This window comes from Sarcophilus harrisii, chromosome 5 (genome assembly GCF_902635505.1).
Source record: "Sarcophilus harrisii chromosome 5, mSarHar1.11, whole genome shotgun sequence".
Taxonomy (NCBI): Eukaryota; Metazoa; Chordata; class Mammalia; order Dasyuromorphia; family Dasyuridae; genus Sarcophilus; species Sarcophilus harrisii.
In genome coordinates this window covers 240,485,883-240,502,989 of record NC_045430.1, presented here as the reverse complement: position 1 = coordinate 240,502,989, position 17,107 = coordinate 240,485,883, and the positions used below count along the sequence as shown (strand labels likewise).

Below are 17,107 nucleotides of genomic sequence, written 5' to 3'. Positions count from 1 at the left end.
AGAAACATTCTGTCAAAGTACTCTAGGAGGATTTAGAGAGAGACTGCTTTGGGCTTTTATAGAGGTGGAGCAGAGAAAAGGGGATGAAGGGGAAGAAAAGAGGACAGCATTTAGTTGGGTCTTGAGGGAACACCGGGTTTTTAATAGGCAAAGAAGGAGAGCACATTCTCTTCCAAGCTTGGAAGAAAAGAGGTAATGAGATTAGGGAACAATTAGACATCCAGTTTACTTGAATTGGAGCAGGTTGAATTGGACAGAAATAATATGAAGTTTAAAGACAGGTGGGAGGCAAATGTCTCAGGACTTTCTTTGGATGTCATGCTGATGAGTTTGAAACATCAGCAGCCACTACTGGGCATTTCCAAATACTCCAGAGCACAAGGACATAGTCAGGCTTTGTATTGGGATGATTAAACCAACATCTGTGGGAAAGATGGGATGGAAAGGGTCTAGAAAGAATAAAGGCCAGGAAAAATACTTAGCAAATTATTCTTGCTGATCAGAAAAATTGAGAAGTATCTGAACAAGAGTGGTGGCAAAACGAGTGTAGAGAAGGGGATAGATGGGGAAGGTTGTGGCATTAATAGGACTTAGTGGACAAGGACAGAGTTTAGAAGGGAAGAGGAAAACTTCAAAGCTGATGCTGAGAATTCAAATGTGGATGACTGGCAACTTCACTAGACACTATCATCCTCTCAAAGGAATAATAATAATAATGAATACCAGTACTAATAAATAATAATAATTATCATAACTAACATTTGCACAGCACTTTAGGGTTTACAAAGCACTTTACAATTATTACTTTATTTGATCCTCATAACAACCTGGAAGGCAGGTGCTATCATTATCCTCTTTTTACAAAGGGGGAAACTGAGGCAGAAGTTAAGTGACTTTGCCCAAACTCCATCATATAGCTAATATCTTAGGCAAGATCTGAACTCAGATTTGTTGACTCCTGTCCAGCACTTTATCCACTACACTACCTGTCTTTATATTTTCTCTTTTATTTGTTATGCCACAGTTCTCTTTTACTGTCCTGACTCAGTTTCCCTAATTATCCTGACCCAGTCCTGACTCATTTTCTCTAATTGTTCTGCTTCGGTTTATAATTGTCAGCTCAAAGCTCAGTCCTACAAAACCTCCCCTCCCTTTTTATCAGAATATTTGGATTCTTGGAGACCATAGTCTCATTCGGCCCTGGGACCAAACCATGGATCCATTTGGTCCCAGTAAATCTCTCCTTTTTAAATAAATTATGAAATACCCTCTAATCTCTATCTTGCCTCAGTTTCTCCAGCATTACATACTCAGATAAAATTCTAAGAAATCTTGTTTACCTCATTGCCTCCAGGTCCTTACCTCTCACTTGCCTCTCAACTCTTTGTAATCTGACATGGCTCATTAGTCAACTGATGCTGGAGTACCTCAAGTTGCCAATGATCTCTTTATTGCCAAATCTGACAGTGTTTTCAAGCCTCATATTCCTGATGTCTTTTGCATTATTTAAAGGCTGAATATTCTCCCCTTCTAGATAATCTCTTTCTCTTCTGATGTTGTTGTCTATTATCAAAATCGTGCCCTTACCTGTAGGTATGCCCCAAAGCTCTGCCTCTGTTTCATTCACTCTCTTGTGGACCTCATCAGTTCCAAAGTGTCTAATCATCATCTCTATCTAAACATCACCCACAGATCCAATTTTCTTTTGGTGGCTCTAGTCCTGCGGTTACCCACTGGACATTTTGCATTTGATGAATCTCTAACACATATCCAAAATAGAACTCACTGTTTCCCCCCAAAGTCTACCAAGGTACCATTATCCTTCCAGTCACCAAGTCTACAATATGGGCAATATCTTCAACTCTTAACATTCCCTCACCCTATGTATCCAATCAATTGATATATCTTTTGATTCCACAACATTTCTTGCATCTTTCCCCCTCTCTCTAGATATATTGTCATCAAGACCTCAAATCTTCTGATTCCAATGTCAGTGCTTTTGCTTTTACCTTATGTCAAGGATTTTCCAGTTGAAGAGAATGCAGGAAAAATTGAATGTATTCTACTGGATGTTGCCAAATTTTAAAACCATAATGGCCTGGAGAAAAGCAAGTGTAGTCATTCCCTCCCCCTACCATCCCCAAATCTTCATCTCCTTTCTCATCCAACTCCTTGGTTCCTATACCTTTATTCTCTGATGATTGGAATTTCATTCCCTTGGATTGTATTGTCTTTCTGATTTGGGGCCAACCTTCCCTTCAGGCACTGCTCTGCTGCTAGCTCTTTGCTTCTATATAGGTACTTGGTCCTGTTCCCAACCTCAATGTCCACTTCATACATTTCAACTGCCATGTTCTTTCATTCCCAAAGCTTTCTTCCCCAGACAGTGACTTCAGATCGATTGCCCTGAAGTATTCCTGTCTTCCCTGTAATTCATGCCATAGACTGGGACATACTGACAAAAACTTGTCCCTATTCACTTACTTTGTGAGAACTTGTAACAATCGCACCACGAAACCAGAGAGAAACCTGCTCATCTTGGATCCTAACTCCAGCCTCACACGGTATAGATTAACTTCATGAATCTGGAAAACACACAGAAGGAGTATTTAAAGCCATGGGACTGAGTAGATGTGATCACCAAAGAAGAGATAATGGAGAGGGAAGAGAAAAATGGCCAAAAATGGCACCTTGGAGAACAATTCTATTTAGAGTTTTAAGAGAAGGAGATTAATGGTGGTTGTGGTGATGGTTATAGTTATAGTGGTAGTGGTAGTACTAGTAGTAGTAGTAATAGTGATAGTGGTAGTGGTAGTAATAGTAGTAATGGTAATTAATAGTGGTAATGATGATGCTGAGTGAAATGAGCAGGACCAGGAGATCATTATATACTTCAACAACAATACTATATGATGACCAGTTCTGATGGACCAGGCCATCCTCAGCAATGAGATCAACCAAATCATTTCTAATGGAGCAGTAATGAACCGAACTAGCTATGCCCAGAAAAAGAACTCAGGGAGATGACTAAAAACCATTACATTGAATTCCCAATCCCTATATTTATGCCCACCTGCATTTTTGATTTCCTTCACAAGCTAATTGTACAATATGTCAGAGTCTGATTCTTTTTGTACAGCAAAATAACGTTTTGGTCATGTATACTTATTGTGTATCTAATTTATATTTCAATATATTTAACATCTGCTGGTCATCCTGCCATCTAGGGGAGGGGGTGGGGGGGGTAAGAGGTGAAAAATTGGAACAAGAGGTTTGGCAATTGTTAATGCTGTAAAGTTACCCATGTATATATCCTGTAAATAAAAGGCTATTAAATAAAAATAAATAAATAAATAAATAAAACTATTAAAAAAAAATAGTGGTAATGATGGTGGTAGTGCTGGTGGTAGTAGTAGTAATAATGGTAATAGTGGCAGTGATGGTAGTGGGTAGTAGTAATATAGTAATAGTAGTAATGTTACTAGATACTAGATAATAGTAATGATAATGGTGGTTGTGGTGGTAGTACATGAGTAGTTTGTGGTAGTACTAGTAGTATAGTGATAGTAGTGTTTATAATATGGTAATAGTGGTAGTGATGGTGGTAGTGGTAGTAATAGTAGTAATGGTAATTGTCGTAGTTGTCACTGTAGTAGTAGTAGTAATAGTGATGGTATTGGTAGTGATAATAATAACGGTAATGTAATAGCAGCAGCAGTAGCAGTAGTAATAGGAACTACTACATATAAAGCATATAGAACTTTAAGGATTACAAAAATTACGATATTACTATACTGTAACAGTACCACAGACCAAATGCTACACAGTATTACTAATATACTATATAATGCTATAGTTCTATGTACTATATACTATAGTATCAAGCATTGTACCATAGTATTATTATATCAAACATTGTTACCATATCATATAAACGTAAGTTATATACCATAGTTATTATATACCAAACATTATTATTATATCATATAGTACCATAAGCTTCAAAATACTATTATACTCTATATGGTATACAGTATATATTACTATATAATATTACCATGTAATATGGAATATACAGAATTATATATTACTATATAAACTATATATATTGTATGTATATATATACATATATATAAATATAAAACTATACAGTATTATATATTGTAGTTGTTCATCCTTGTTTTTGAAGAGAATCAATGTCAACATGGGATGATGTTTTGACTTGTGTATGAATTGGATTTCTGGAGGCAGAATTGCACAAAGCCATCAGCCTCACCCTCTCTTCCAGAGACACCAAAGTCCAATAGCTAGACAAAAGTCAAGACAATAAGAGATCATAAACACTGAGTGCAGTGAATAACCTCAGCATCTTCAATATCTGACCAAGCTCCAAGAGCACCACAGCTCCTGCTTCAGCCACCTTCATGGTCATTGGAACAAATTGTTCTCCTCTGTCTCTATTCTGCCAGGGGAAATCTCCCTGTGCTCAGAATAAATATCCCCCCAACTCATCAGTGAGTCTAAAAGCTGTCGGTCACCCTCAATTCTATTTTCTCACTTGCTCACAACGTTTTATGGGAGATGATCACCAGTATCCATTGCTGCAGAAATAGCTAGAAAGATGAAGATTGAGGAAAAGACATTGAAGCTTGACCACAAAGAGGTCACTGCTGACCTTGGAAAGAGCCAAGGTTGATAATGACCCTGAAGCAGTGGGGAAGGGAAAATGGTAAAGAGGTAGAGACAGCCAGTATAGGAGAGGACATAGATGTGTCATAAATATGTAAGGCCCCTAAATAACCCCTAGCCACTACCTAGCCACATTCAAAAGACAAGACCCAACTTTGATAGTTTTAAACTGATTTCTACTTTCATATTTAGACAGAAAGATGACCAGTATTTCTTTTCAAAAGCTAACAATGAAATCCCTCTTCCTGAAGCCTTAGCTAAGTCTTTAGAGTTGTCCACAGGCTCACCTTCCACCTGACATTAGCATTCTGCAGCAAGCATGCATGCTACTTTGCTATTGGGAAATCTTTAAATCTGCAGGAGGAATTGTAGAGGGTCACAGATAGTGGGGAACCCTGGGTGAGGTTAAGACCCTTTATGTGGTCCTGCATGTGCAGTATATAATTAGCGCATGCATGGTGTGCTATAGTTATGTAAGGGTATTAGGGTATATAAGGCTGAGAGAATTTGGAATAAACAGACTCCATGTTTGACCTCCACATGGGTTCCCCCTCTTCACTCCTCTCCCAAGATCAAGGATTCAGCTGGTACTAAGATCCTCCAGAAAGCTAGTCCGGACATTACATTTGGCACCCAATTCTCTCTGTCTTATATATCCTAATACCCTTATATAACCATAGCACACTGTGCATGCACTAACTATATGCTGCACATGAGGGACCACATAAATAATTGCTATTATGTGTAGATGTCTCTTTGCCACTTGGTATAACTCTGCTTCAATCACAACACAGGTTGTCAATGCCCCCTGACTTCAGGAAGTCCGAGGAGTCCTTAGCGTGGGGTGGGGAGCTGAACCGGACACTGTCAGCAGGGTTCCTTTTACTGAACTAAAGGGTCTTATACCTTGCCCAGATTCCCCACTATCTGTGGCCCTGGACAAGAAATAATGAGATATGAGAAATATTATCAATCCATGGTGAATGTCAATGTGTTAGATAAAGCAAGACATGATTAGGGGAGCCTGGGCTTGCTTTATCTATTTTTGTGTAAAGGGCTGAAAACTCTCAGCAGATGCACTTGGACAACTGAGCACTTAGAGCTAATTACTTATTGGACAATACTCTATCAGCATATGCTTGGAAAATGGCCTGCCCCACTATTTGGTGCTGGCTCGATCTGTTGGTGTAGACAGAGAAATGTAAGAAGGGATCAGAGGGTGGAGTAAGATAAGCGAGAGTTACTTTTTGGAGGTGGAGAGAGAGAGAGAGAGAGAGAGAGAAAAGGTGTGGAGATTCCTGTGTCCATTCCCCTGACTGCTACCCCAAAAGACCAAGAATAAAGATCAAGGACTTTTGCTTATCCTGACTTGGGCTGATTCTAAGGTATCCAGGGGGCTAACTTGGTCTTCACATTTTTGTTCTTTACTGTGTATGCTGTGAACAAAAATTCCTTACTATATAGCAACTAAAGTCATCATTGAATCCCTTTCTCCTGTTAAGTTATTGTAATTTTCAAAATTGATGGCTCTGTCTTTTTCTCCCTTGCATTCTCCTCCTGTGATCAATATCAAAATGATTGTGAATGAAAGAAGAAAAATGAGAGATGTGATATGACAAAAACGTAAAGCCAGATTCTCATGCATATTAGACTTATGCTACTCACGTGAAAAGGAAGGCTGGATGATTGGATTCTGTTCTATGAGGTACAAATAGCTATGTGTATATATGTATATGTAAATGCATGTATGTATATTTTACTCAAGTATCCCTTGAGAAACAGAGAATGAACTGAAAGACTACATGATTGGGAGTATAAGGACCTGGGTTCATATCATGATTCTACTAATTATTGGGTTATGAAGAGCTGGATATGCCTAAAACAGCTGTACAGGAAGAAACCTTAGGCAATGGGCAAGTAGGTGGTGCCATAGTGGATAGAGTACTGGGTACGGAGTCAAGAAATGCATCATCCCAACTTCATCAGACACTTAGTAGATGTGTGACCCTGGGCAAGTCATTTCACCCTGTTTGACTCTATTTATTTATCTGTAAAATGAGCTGGAGGAAAAAATGATAAACTACTCCAGTATCTTTGCCATGAGAACCCCAAATGGAATCACTAAGAGTTAAAAACAACTAAAATTTTAGACAAATCACTTTAACTTCTTTGTGATTTTAAAGGGGCAGAAGGGGAAGAAAATTAGACTGGATGATCCATCTCTAGGGCACCTTCCAGCTCTACCACCCTATGTATGATTTTGTTTATAAGTGGCAACAACAGAGCTCTGAAAGATTAGGCTGCAGGTTCTGCCTGTCTGTCACATACCAAGCAAGTCCTTCAATGTCTCAGCACCCACTGGGAAACTTTCTAAGACTATTACTTGAAAGGGAATTGCTGATTGGTAGAAAGGATTTTCCCTATACTCTTCTATACCAATGAAATCATAGGTCTGAAATACAATTAAAAAAAAAGTTTTCACTTTAAATCTGGAGGGATTCCAAAATGACCACTCAATTAGCACATGTTTTATTAAGTATTTTTTCTATTCTGCACATTTTAGTAAATACTGGCTATATCAAGAAAAAGAGCCCCTGATTTCAAATGACTTATAGACCAGTGGAGGAAACATTATACAAGTTAGTACATATAAGACAAATACCATGATTAAAGGTAGACTTTAAGGGAAATATCACATGGAGAAGATAGCTTGAACTGAGTCCTAGGGGAAGCCAGAGAATCTAAGAGTTAGTGATTAAGTGAAAGAGCATTTTAATCATAGAAATCAACTAGTTCAGAGCCTCAAGTTTAGAGACGAAACATGGAATAATATGAAGAACTATAACACAATTTGTTTCAGTTAGGGACTAAGAGGCAAGGGGAGGAGAAAATGAATTTTAACTGGTAACCCAAAGGTGAGGAACATTGTCACTGGACCAAAAATTGAGTCACTGCTTATTGAAAACATTTGGTCAGTCAAGGTTTCAGTTAGGCATGGTCTTAAATCTAAATCAACATACTGAATACAGATTATGGCCAATAGATGCCATCATCTGAGTATTAAGTTGGGAGAGGAGCCTGAGGTCTCTGCTTCTTCTTTTAACTATTCCAGCCTCAGAAAAAGGAATTCAGAAACAATTTCTTAATTAGAGTCCAGGCTCTTCTTTGAAATTCAGTCTCAAAATTTTAGAATCACTGTTTGTTTGGAGAGAGTTGGATTTGAATTCCATCTGTGACATGTACTAGTTCAGGGGTAATAACCCTTTTTTGTGACATCGACCACTGTGGCAAACTGTCAATGCCTATGGGCCCATTCTTGGGGCAGTATCTTTAAATAGTCAAAGGAAATGCTAAATTTTGTTTAGAGGTTAATGATTAATAATTTTTCTTATCCAGGTTTCCTATCAGACCTCAGATTTAAAAACTCACATACTACAAATTACGTGAGCAGTCTGAGTCAGTTTACTGCTCTGTAAAATGTCAATTATAAGATGATGTTATTAAGATTTAGAAGGAACTGAGAAAACATCTCATCCAACTCCTTCATTTTATAGATGAGAAAACTGGGGCCCAGGGTTAAATGACTTACTCAGCGTAACATAGGGAATAGATATAAGAAGAAGCAGAATTTGAATCCAGTTCATCCGACTCCAGAGTCAACACTTTTCTTTGTAAATATGAAACTCTTTGAAAAATTTAAAGGGCTATATGACTATGAATTACTATTATGGATCCAAAATCCATAATAAAAATAAATATTTTTAATCCCTAAGGTCCTAACTTTCACAAGGGCTGATTACTAACATCTCATCATTTGGATTCCTTAGCTTCCTTCATGGCTCCATTATCAGGCTACCTCCTTCAGGAAACTTGTTCTAAGCTCACAGTTATTGGGGAAATATCTCCTATGCATCTACTTATTAGTGTTCTGTCTTTCCTTAAACTGTCTTCAATTTATAGCTCTGTTTGATTATTTCAGTCACAGTTCAGAAGGTAACTCCTGTTCTCTTTGTGTTCCCAGCATATAGGAGAGAACTGAGTAAAGAACAGACATTAATGCCAGGTGGAGTTACTGCAATGGATAGGTGGCTGGTTCTAGAATCAGCTCATCTTCCCAAATTCAATTATGTCCTCAGACACAAGTTGTGTGATCTAGGCAAGTCACTTAACCCTATTTGCCTATTTCCTCAGTTGTAAAATGAGCTGGAGAAAGAAATGGGCAAACCACTCTAGTAACTTTGCCAAGAAAACCCCAAATGAGTTCACAAAAAACTCATATGTAACCGAACAACAAAACATATGTTTGTCTAGTTGGCCTAAATTAAATTAAATGGAAACAATTCAATGGCTTCTAAACTGATTTCAAAAATAAAGAATAAATAATAATTAATACCGCAAAGAGGAAAGAGTAATAGCTGGGTGGGGGGGAGGTTGAAAGAATAGATACAAGGAATGGATCCATGCAGGATATGATCGATGGTAGAGAATTCTGAAGAACCAAAGATATTTTTTCTTATACTTTTGCAGCAGCAGTAGCATAGAAAATACAGGATATAAACAAAATAAATAGACCTGAAGTTCATAACCACATAATGCTGTGTCAAGCATTTAATTCAATCCACAGCTGAAACTGACTCCTTCTCTTTCTGAACAGACAAAAGGATAAAGTAGATGGTATTTTTAAAAAACAGGAAAGCAGAAAACTGTCAAATCATTTCCTGACTGCAGTATTGTTAGCTGTTACTAAATTAACAGAACATTTCCTACATGAGCAAATTATCAAATCTTTAAATACAATTATAGTACCTTTTAAAAATATCAGTTTTAATTATATTTTCTTTTGACAAAGTAATTATGCTTCAAGAAATGATGATCAGAACAATTTTCCCCTGCCAAGTCTAGGAACAGAAGGTGAAAAGAGGTACATTTAGATTATCTCGTAAAGGGCTAGTTAAACTTTCTCTAACCCACTTTCCTAGCTTAATAAAAGAAAAGTTTAAAAATAGATCAGCAAAACACAAATTTTAATCTTCTTTCTAGTCATTTATTGATTTGTAATTTAATGTTCTTTAATACAATGGCGGTCACATCCTGGGATTTGCTTACCTCCTGGCCCACAGTCATTTATTTCCTATTTAAAAATCACAGGTCTAGGTAAGGGGGGTTTTGGTTATTAGGTCAGAATAAATGAAATGACTCCCAAAGGCTTCTTTTTTTCAAGAGGAAACCACTGTGGGGAGATGTGCTGTGTGAAAAGGATAGAAAAATTTAAGATTCAGGAAAAATAAGTAAAGAAGACAGGAGTTTAGGCTCCCAATAGACTAGGCAACATTAACTATTCAGGGAAATCTGCCCAGAAGACTTTATTCAAAGGAGATAACCCTCAGCAATGAAATCATTAGGTATAGTTTTGCACCCCCACAAAATTAAAAACAAACACATACATTTCCTGAAGTATTCAGGTGCCAGAATGAGCACCTCAAAAGGACACCTGAAGCATCAGGTGTATGACTAGCCTATTCACAAAGTCGTCATATATATAGGGCTCCCATACACAATCTCTTTACTTTTTTCTTCTTTCCATTGATGGCACTTATGTCTGCAGGAAAGTGTGTCCTAATTTTGTGAGGGAGATGGAGATCACAAATTTTGATATTTATATTAAGTAATTCTCTAGTTATTCCAATACATTTTGTCCTCCATCAAAGGTAAAACACAGTACTAGGAAGAAGGAGGAGATAATAAGCTATATTTAGGGGAGCATAGACCAGAGAGCATCCTGAACCTAAGATAGTTACCCCTCACCCAACCCAGTAAAAAATCCAACCATTGAATGTAAACTAAAGAAGGGGTAGGGCCAAAAGGATACTGCAATGTAGCTAGAATTTGCAAGGGCTTTAGCTGCTCTATTCCTTCAAAGACCAGTTGGTCCTCTTTATCCCCAACCTTTCCTACTTTGTAACTTAACTTAAAATTTTTAACTTAACAAGAACTTTTAAAAATATTTAACTATATTAGCTTCACTGTACCCTTCTTAAACCTGAATCAGACTATTAGACTTTTACATTTTTTAAAGAGAGCCTTTCCCAGCAGTTTTTTAGCCATGAATCACTTTTTAGTAATTTTTTTAATAAAAGAAATCTCAAGAGGCAGCTAGGTGGCACAATGTATAGAGCACCAGCCCTAAAGTCAGAAAGACCTGAGTTTGAATCTGGCCTCAGATACTTAACATGTCCTAGCTGTGCGACCCTAGGCAAGTCACTTAACTCCAATTGCCTCAGCAAAAACAAAACAAACAAAAGAATAAATATCAAATGAAAGAACCCAAGAGTACAGATTTTAGAATTGGTTAAATGACTTGTCCAGGATCACACAGCTAGGAAGTGTTAACTGTCTGAGGCCAAATTTGAACCCAGGTCCTCCTGACTTCAGGGCTGGTGCTCTGTCCACCACACCACCTAGCTGCCCCTATGCTAACTCTCAATGAATTGGAAACTTTCTTTTCTTTACCCTCTGAAATAACTTTATAATCGCCTTGAGAAATATTTATTAAGCCTCTCCTCGCTATATGTCCTGGATTGTGCGAAATTGTGGGATTGGAGGTTTGGGTAACAAGATAATTAATTAAAAGACAGTCTCTGATGTCACGGAGTTTGCAATGTAGTTGTCATTCATAGTTCAGAGTTGGAAAATAATACCTGAGTATCAAGGGTATAAATTTTTGTTTTCTGTGGGGAAGTCCCCCGACACAAAACAGACATAGTCAGTGGTCTTGGGGAGATTGTGTGACTAATAAGCTCCTCACCCTGAGACTATTCCACGTGACAGCTATACAAGTCCACTTCTGAGCCCAAACACAAATCCCTTCCAGCTGGACAGAACCTGTGACAATTTATACTCTACTGGCATAATTTTTAAAACCGAGTCCCCTCCAAACCATAAAGAAACATCAAAGGGGACTTTAGCAATAAAAATACAAAATTACAGAATTTCTAAATGACTAAGGGTCTCATTGACCATCTAGTCCGAAACATATTGGAAAAAGAATCCCTCCAACAACATTGCCAACCAGCAATGATCTAGCCATGGAATTTCCTTTGTGTCTCTTTTCTCTCTTAACTATTAAGGCCAATCAGTTATCAAGTCCCATTGATCCTATTTCTTTAATAATCTCTTACAATGATACCATCATCTCTATTTCCACTGAAATCATACTGGCACAGACTCTAAGACAAGTGTCATAACTATTAAAATAGAGGTCATTACCTCCCTAACTTCAAATTGGATTGTCCTTAAGTCACTTCAGAGAAAGAAAATCTATTCTATTTCTTAAAGTGAAATGGCTTAAAATATTTTACTCTGGGAAGGGACCCACATGTGCAAGAATGTTTGGGGCAGCCCTTTTTGTAGTGGCAAGAAACTGGAAACTGAGTGAATGCCCATCAGTTGGGGAATGGCTAAATAATTTATGGTATATGAATGTTATGGAATATTATTGTTCTATAACAAACGATCAACAGAATGATTTCAGAAAGGCCAGGGAGACTTACATGAACTGATGCTGAGTGAAATGAGCAGGACCAGGAGATCATTATACATAGCAACAACAAGATTTTACGATGATCAATTCTGATAGATGTGGCTCTTTTCAACAATGAGGTGATTCAGACCAGTTCCAACGATCTTGTGATGGAGAGAGCCATCTACACCAAGAGGGGGGAGTGTGGGAACTGACTATGGATCACAACATAGTATTCTCACTCTTTTTGTTGTTGTTTGCTTGCATTTTGTTTTCTTTCTCGTTTTTTCCCTTTTGATCTGATTTTTTTTAATGCAGCATGATAATTGTGGGAATATGTATAGAAGAACTGCACATGTTTACATATATTGGATTACTTGCCATCTAGGGGAGGGGATGGGGGAAAGGGAGGGAAAAAACTTGGAACACAAGTTTTTGCAAAGGTGAATGTTAAAAATTATTCCTACATGTGTTTTGAAAATAAAAAGCTTTAATAAAAAATAAAAGAAAAAAATATCTTCCCCCATTTGTCCAATGGCTCAAATGTGTTTTGTACATGATAAAGATGACACCCATTGCATAGAACATGGAGCTGCTAGGTAAGGACATTAGAATTTTGAGCAACAAAATTGTCTTTCTGTTTATCTGAACTTTGGATGATATTTGTATTCATGACAAAATAAGAGAAAGGCCTATTATTCATTTTGTAAAAGTTTAGGGAAGGAGAGCCCTCTTTCAAGCCTATTTGTATTCAGACTTTCAAACCAATCATGGTCTTAAAACTTCTCTTGCTTTATAGAATTCTTTTATTATGTTCTTTGCATAGGTCCATTTTATCAAATCGTTAAGTGACTGAGGTATATGAATTCTATCTTGGGTATGAAGAATTGGAGAATTTCATTTTGGGCATCATAACTCACATTGTGAATATGAGAGCATTTTTTCCCATCCATTTTATACAAAGTAACATATGACTTTTGCACTTATATTCCCAGTACCAAGCACAGTTCTCGGCACATTATAGGTCCTTAATAAATTCTTGTTGATTGACTCAAAGATTCATAGAATAAGAACAACTAGAACTCAGAGGCTGTCTAATTCAACTTATGTTTATTCAGTTATTTTCCGTCATGTCTGACTCCCCATGACCCTATTTAGGTTTTTTCTGGCAAAGATACTATAGAGGTTTATCATTTCCTTCTCAGGATCATTTTACAGATGAGGAAACTGCAGCAAACAAAAAATGAGGGTGAATGAGTTGTGCCCAGGGTCACCCAGCTAGGAAGTTATCTGACACTGGATTTGAATTCAATAAGAGGAGTCTTTTTGACTCCAGACTCAGCACTGTGTGCTCTATGGAGCCATCTAGCTGCTCTTCATTGTACAAATGGGGAAATTGAGCCCCAGAGGACTGAATTGACTTGCCCAAAGTCATACAAGGTAGTGTCAGATGGAATCTGAACCCAGTTCCTTTGCCTCCAATTTAGTGAACTTGTGTCATATATATCATTCAATAAAGATTATTTTGAAATTAATTATTCTTGTCTTTAAAAGAAATGAGAGTCATACTTGGTAGTAAATAGATCACATATATAATCAAGAAGATCATATTGAAGCAGATTTTCTAGCTGCTTAACTTATTATTCTTTGGTGTTTTGTTTTTTTTTTAGTGACCTAACATATCAAATCATTTAGGTAGATAGATTAGCACTGGGTAGCACAGTGGTTAGACCAAGATCTTGAATCTGCAAGACCTAAGTCTAAATAAATACAGCCACTTTTTTAATGTATAATACTGAATCATCACTTATCTTCCCTGGAATTTGATTTCCTCATCTGTAAGTTGGGGGTAATAACAGCTTCTACCTTCCAGATTGTTGTGAAGATAAAATGAAATAATATTTGTAAAAGTATTTTGTAAACCTTAAAGGGCTAACAAATGGCAGCTAATATTATTATGGAAAGATGAATAGATAGATGATAGATAAATAGACAGGATGGATGCATAGATAGATAAATAGATAAGTAGGAAGGATAAATAGATGAATAGATAGACTAATGGATAAGATAGATGATAGATAGGTAGATAAGTAGGTAGACAAGATGGATGGATGAATATAGTAGACAGATAGATAGATAGATAGATAGATGATAGATAGATAGAAATAGAAAGATAGGTAGAATGCATTGTCTTACTATGTGCCAGGCAATGTAAATACAAATACAATTGAAACTCTTATCTGGGAACACAACATATGAAAGGGAGCTGAAAAGGAGAACGAGTTTACCTAAAATATTCAACATTAGACTGAAACCTGAATACGCTAGTCATAGAATCAAAGCCTTTTTGAGACCTTCTAGCAACATTTAGGGTCACTATATCCAATCCCTTCATTTTGCAGATAAAGAAAATGAGGCTTACACAGAAAAGTTAATTAGGTTGCCTTTGATCAGAGAGCTAGTGATTAGAGATATTTGGGTATCAAAAGGGTCTTCAGAGGTCATCTAGTTGAACTTCAGTTAGGAGGCGCACTTGGCCTCGAGATAAAAAGGCTCATCTTCCTGAGTTCAAATATGATCTCTGAAGCTCATTAGTTGTGTGACTCTGGACAAGTCACTTAACCCCCATTTGCCTCAGTTTCCTCATCTGAAAAATGAGTCCGAGAAGAAAATAGCAAACCACTCCAATATTTCTGCCAAGAAAACCTCAAATGGGGTCATGAAGGGTAGGATACAACTGAACAACAATACCTCTTGTTGACAAGTACAATGTTCTGCTTCCTTATTGGCTGAATTGCAATATTATCTCCTTCAAGAAGTCCACCTTGGATTTGGCTAGTCCCAAGAGCTTCCTCACCATGACATTTCACTTACTTGACATCTCTACTTAATGCAGACCATTCTTCAGTATCAGAAAAATACCTTGGAAAATGGCTAAATATGTGAAATATGTTTGATTTATCTCCTCAATAAGATAATATACTCCTTGAGGCAAGAACTGTGTCTTCTATTTTTTTTTACCCTCTCCTTGGACTTTTCCCCAGCCCCCTATCTCCATCCTCACTCCCTCTTGGCCTTCTACTGTTGCTGAAAATATATAAAGTGCTAAGTAAATGCATATTGAATGGATGAATGGAGAGATGATAATAAATAATATTCATACTAAAATTCCATTCTAAAAATATTTTTAAGTAGAAAAAGACTTGGATTTGGAATCAAATGATGACTGGAGTATGGGAGATAACAATAATAACAATAACTAATGTTTTACAGCATTTTGTATGGATTATTTCATTTGATCTTATCTGCAACCTTTTAGGGCATTTCTTTCCCAGAGTCACACACCTACTCAGTGTCAGAAGAATTATATGTGTGTATATATATAATATTTGTACTATGTATATATGAATAGGAATTAATTCAAATTATGTTTGATAGGATAATTCACTTTTTACTGAGTCCAGTTCTCTTCACTGCACTAAGTGCAGTTACCTAATAAGACTCAGATTCCTTCTGTGTAAAATAAAGTGTTAGAGGAGATGATCTCCAGTTTCCAGCTCTGCATCCTACTATCTCTCCTTTGAGTTGGTTTTACTTCTGTGATTCCTACTTCATACCTGAAAGAATATATTTTTGTTAGAATTTGTTTTTGTTTTTTTTAATTCTATGTACTATGCCCTACGAAAAAGTTTGAAGCTGGCTTGCTTTTTAGTAGCAATAAATACACTTTTAATGTTTCTCCATTACAATGAAAATGAGAAATTGCCCTTTCTACACTCCTTCACTGACAACTTTTCTCTGAGGGGTTCCATATATTTCATCTTCCTAACATCTCTAGAGTTAGTGTAAGCAGAGAGTCAGGAGAGAAGGCATAAAAGCTATCAGACAGGAAAATTGGGCCAGAAAGGTTATTTACTTGACATTAACATCTTGCTACAACCTAAACACTAGACAAGATGATTTTTTTAGGGGTGATTTGTTTGCTTATCAATGGCACCTATAAAATTAGTCATTTTCCTTCAATCCTATTTCATGCATGTAGAGTACACAAAGGCAATGATGGTCAAAGGAGAGATTTCTCTGCCTGGTTCATGGAGGTCTTACTGTCCTCAATAGAGTTCTGTCAAAACGTTTACTTGGCTTAAAATGGACACTCAAGTTCTTTGCCTTCCAGGTCTTACAGTCTCATCTGGATAACAGATTAAAAAGATATTAAGTAAACCACGTGAGCTCCGAGACCTTGTCAATAATGAGCACTGGGTCACAAAGTCCATTTGAGTTATTCTCATACTAAATGGCTTGAGTCTATTTCTCTTTGCAGACTCCCAAAGAGTCTTAGTTTTAATTTGCCCACCAAAAAGCATTTATTAAGGCTTACTTTGGCTTTAATATTTTAAAAAGTAAATAAACATTTGTTTTTATTTAATTTCACTTCCTAAAGGCCTCATTAATTAAGTTATTATGCTCTTTTCTCCTGGTTATTTTGGTGCCTTAAATTAAGAGTCAGATATTTATGGATAAGTAAAAATGCTATTTGTTCTCTTGGGGCATTTGCACCATTATTTTAATAATCTTTAAGATCTTTATCTGCTCCATTTATTTGAGGACTCATTATTAGCTTCCTGAAGCTTAATTCTTCCCTATCCTCTCTGATTAGTGTCTAATTTGATATGGCATGTGTTTGCTTGCTTTTAAATTCCCAAATCTATAAATATGCAGCTTTTAAAAGCTGATGATATGACTGATCTCTGTGAAAGATTTCTCTCTCCATATATGTATGCATATTTATGTATGTGTACATAGAGATAACCAGACAGATTATTTTAAATGCTTCTCCATGATTTATCATGCTGTGAAAGTGACCTTGACCCTCAACAAAGTCATGTCAAAGTCAGAGCA

At 36.8% G+C, this 17,107-nt stretch overlaps 1 long non-coding RNA gene across 1 annotated transcript in view; it reads right to left on the bottom strand.

The window, feature by feature from the left end:
* The window catches only part of LOC116419473, a 55,847-nt gene that overhangs the window by 16,879 nt on the left and 21,861 nt on the right, over nt 1–17,107 (bottom strand). Inside the window, exon 2 of the long non-coding RNA XR_004229799.1 lies at nt 2,485–2,585. This is a non-coding gene — a long non-coding RNA (uncharacterized LOC116419473). The remainder of the gene's footprint in view (nt 1–2,484; nt 2,586–17,107) is intronic.